The 3,651-nt window shown below is 37.7% G+C and overlaps 1 pseudogene; it reads left to right on the top strand.

Moving 5' to 3' along the window:
• Positions 1-487: 487 nt before the first annotated feature.
• LOC123396581 lies at positions 488-2,963 on the top strand (annotated as a pseudogene).
• Positions 2,964-3,651: the final 688 nt, after the last annotated feature.

Here is a 3,651-nt window from a genome sequence, read left to right as displayed (position 1 = left end):
TCACGCTGATAGAACTTATTTTGTATTCTTATTATGCTGCTGAGTGTTTGCAACTGTGCAGAATTTGGGTAACAGCAGCATACCTGGAGACAAACAACAGGTTTGGAAAATCTTATACTGCTTGTTAATAACTCTTTAGATTTATTTTTGATGATTGAATCTAATATAATCATCCCTGCAGTGACCCACGCCTATGGAATGCGGCAGGAGATCCTTAATTGAGAGACACCAAGTACTTATTTGGGCCAACATTCAGTGATTAAAGCAGTTAGTCAAGTCATTAGAAAACAAATTAAATTATGGCTCCACCTTTTCCTTGCAGGAGAGTGTTGAAGCACTGATTAACTGGGTTAATGAAAACATTGGATTTAGCGACGGAAAACCAGTTGCTGCAATAACCATATACAAATGTCTTCTTCATTGGAGAACATTCGAGGCGGAAAAAACTAATATTTTTGACCGGCTTATTCACATATTTAGTTCAACCATGCAGGTATTGCTAGTGTTCAAGCGTTAAATAATTCTTGTGCTCGTTTTCATTCTACGATTTACTAGTTATGTCCCATCACAGCGTGATTATTTCAGGCGTATTCAATTTATATTGTTGCCCTTTTTAAATTTGCACAATTTGTATTGTAGAAACAAGACAGCAATGCCGATCTTGTATACTGGCTATCAAATGCATCATCATTGTTGATTATACTACAAAAGAGTCTGAAACCTGCTGGCTCAGGTGTAACAACACCACTGAAAAGAACGACGACTCAGACGTATTTCCTTGGGAGGATGGTATGTTATATGTATATATATCCTTTTCTTTTCTTGAACACGCATAAGGAGAACCAGAAAAGCCAAAAGAGAGAACGAGAAACAAAAAAAGGAAAGAGAACGAATAATCATCCTTTATTTTAACAAAGTGGTTGTCACTTTTTTAACAAAATGATTAACAAGGGTTCTCTGAGTTCTAGCATTTGTATTTTGTCAAAATTCTATGATAGGCTAGACGAGGTTATCTTGACTCATTTCTTAATACCTTGGCGTTATATGATCCACAGGTATTCCGTGCTTCAAGCATTACTGTTGATATGGATCTTGTGTGCCAAGTTGAGGGAAAATATCCAGCATTCCTTTTCAAGCAACAGCTTACAGCCTTTGTGGAAGGTTTATATGGAATGATCCGTGACAATGTGAAGAGAGAAGTATCTCACATGTTATTCAGGTTACCCCATCTATCACGAGTCCTCAGGTTAATTATCATTTCATACTTTAGAAGATTCTTGCTGGATTAATAGAAGTTTTAGAATAAGCATGAGACATCTCAGCAACCTCCCATGGGAATCCCAAGTTAACTTTGCCCCACACTTGCATGTTCTTGGCTAGTTCCTCTCAGTTGGTAACTCGGTACGACACTTGAACCCTTTTGCAAACTTGATGAGAGGAAATTAGACTATTATTTAATCACGAGTACCTTTGTACCTTGATGAATTTCTATTGGTTGATGATTAGGCTATAATATAATTTGTGTTAAGATTTCATGCTAGTTCTGCACCTGCTTGGCAATAAGTTGTTGCTGCTGGTCTCACGCTCATTCATGTATACACATTGATACTCAAAGGCGCCAAGAAGTGCAAAGGCTAGTTTGATAACAGACCTAGATAGGTATTGGAAAGCGATAGTCAACCATTTGAACGATCTCTTGAAAATCTTGCAAGAAAATTGTGTAAGTTTAAACCTTCAAACCAGCATTGCATTTGGCTGCATCGTTTTCTGTTTTGACTTCTGGCCATAATGCTGAAATTTCAGGTCCCAACAATTTTTTCTCGGAAGATATTTACACAGATTTTTGCATTCATCAATGCTCAACTCTTCAATAGGTAACTTCTATCGTGTGTGGACTTTCCTTGCGTGCCTTCAACTTGTCCAGTTCCTAATTCTCCCTTTTCTGATGTTACTATGTCAATCTTCTTGTACGGCGAGAGTGGTGTTCTTTCAGCAATGGAGAATATGTGAAACAAGGGCTGGAAGAACTAGAGGCATGGTGCACGCAATCCAAGCCAGAGGTAAATATATATGCAATTTTGCTATTCTTTCTGAAGATATGCACTTTATACCATGATTACTAGATGCTTGCAACCAACATTCCAGTCTAATAACTTTATTCTCAGTAAGTGTTTTTTAACTAGAAAATTCTACATTCTATCAGAATCACACAAGGGACCAAACTGCATAGTTTGTATTGTTTTGCTTAATAAAAGAACTCAATAGTAACTATAATGTAACACCAGTACTAATATCTTCACTTTATTTACCTTGTGCCTAACCATGAAGTACAAACAGTATGCAGGATCTGCATGGGATGAACTTAAGCACATAAGCCAGGCTGTTGGTTTCCTGGTATGTAACTACAAACTTCAGCATGTACTGTGTGTGTATGTCGGCATGGATTCTCATCATTAGCTTAAAAACATTCATTACTTCTTTAAGTATAAAAAGTAGTGGAGCATTTCAATCGATTTTGAATTGCACACCGATAAAAGTTTAGTTGTGTTTATGTTTGCTGTCGAGGACTGCCGCTGTGCTGTTTACTGATTTTTATGAACATGTTGTCCCTTTTAGGTAGGTCTGACCATCTTTGTGCTGTGATGCAGGTCATTTTCAAAAAGTTCAGGCTATCATATGATGAAATAAGGAGTGATCTGTGCCCAGTAAGAACCCCCCACCCCCAAACCCAACGCGGCATAGGGAGGCTGCAATGGATCATCCAGAAGAAGAGTAGCTAAACACCTATTTCTGTTTGCCGTTATGCAGGTGTTGAGTGTCCACCAACTTTACAGGATATGCACGTAGTACTGGGATGACAAATATAATACTGAAAGTGTATCCGAAGAGGTAAGCACCAAATTTAACTTCTAACATGTAATACTGATTAGTTTGACATTAGCAGTATGAAGAACTCTGTATAAAATTTATTGGATGGTTAAAAGCCTATCTGTTTATCCATGAGGACACACTTTTTTTATAGGCTACTCTCAAGCAAGCGTTTGCACCTTTTTTTTTAATTAAGTGGATAAGGAAAATAGATACAAGAGTTGAGCCGCTAGTGCTGAGATCATAAACAAGTAACGCAAACACCCTAGCTACTCCTCGCAGCGCTGGATGGCCAATAGTTGGAAGCCTGCACTATCACTCTGCTTCATCATTGATTTCGCCACCGCAGCATCGAGGGCACGATTGAATAGAATAACGTATAACCTGTGTTGCTTTGAAGACATTGTCGAGCATTACCTCTCATTTGTATAAAAAATACCTTGTATAATGTGTACCATTGCTTTGGTGCCCTTCATCTGGTTGTTGTAATTGCCATGGCCAAACAGAAAACCTTCTATCTCTTAAGTTGTTCAAGTTACACTGTATCCTTTTGATTTTTTTCCATGGGAAAATTTGTTGAAGAAAAATAAGTTGCTAGAGGTTTAAGTAGTGTAAAATATAGGTGCTGACAATGCTCCTAGAGAGATATTAGAACTTGCCTCTTAGCAACAAATTTAATTCTTATTTGTTAGATTGCACCACTAAGCAAATCCTTGGGATTCAGAAGGTAAAAAATTGTGTGTTGATAGCTCCTGGCAACAACAAAAAATGCGGCGGTTTCAT

The sequence above is a fragment of the Hordeum vulgare genome, chromosome 5H, assembly GCF_904849725.1.
Source record: "Hordeum vulgare subsp. vulgare chromosome 5H, MorexV3_pseudomolecules_assembly, whole genome shotgun sequence".
NCBI classification, from domain to species: Eukaryota; Viridiplantae; Streptophyta; class Magnoliopsida; order Poales; family Poaceae; genus Hordeum; species Hordeum vulgare.
The sequence above is the reverse complement of the archived record's forward strand: the minus strand, read 5'-3'. Positions and strand labels throughout refer to the sequence as shown.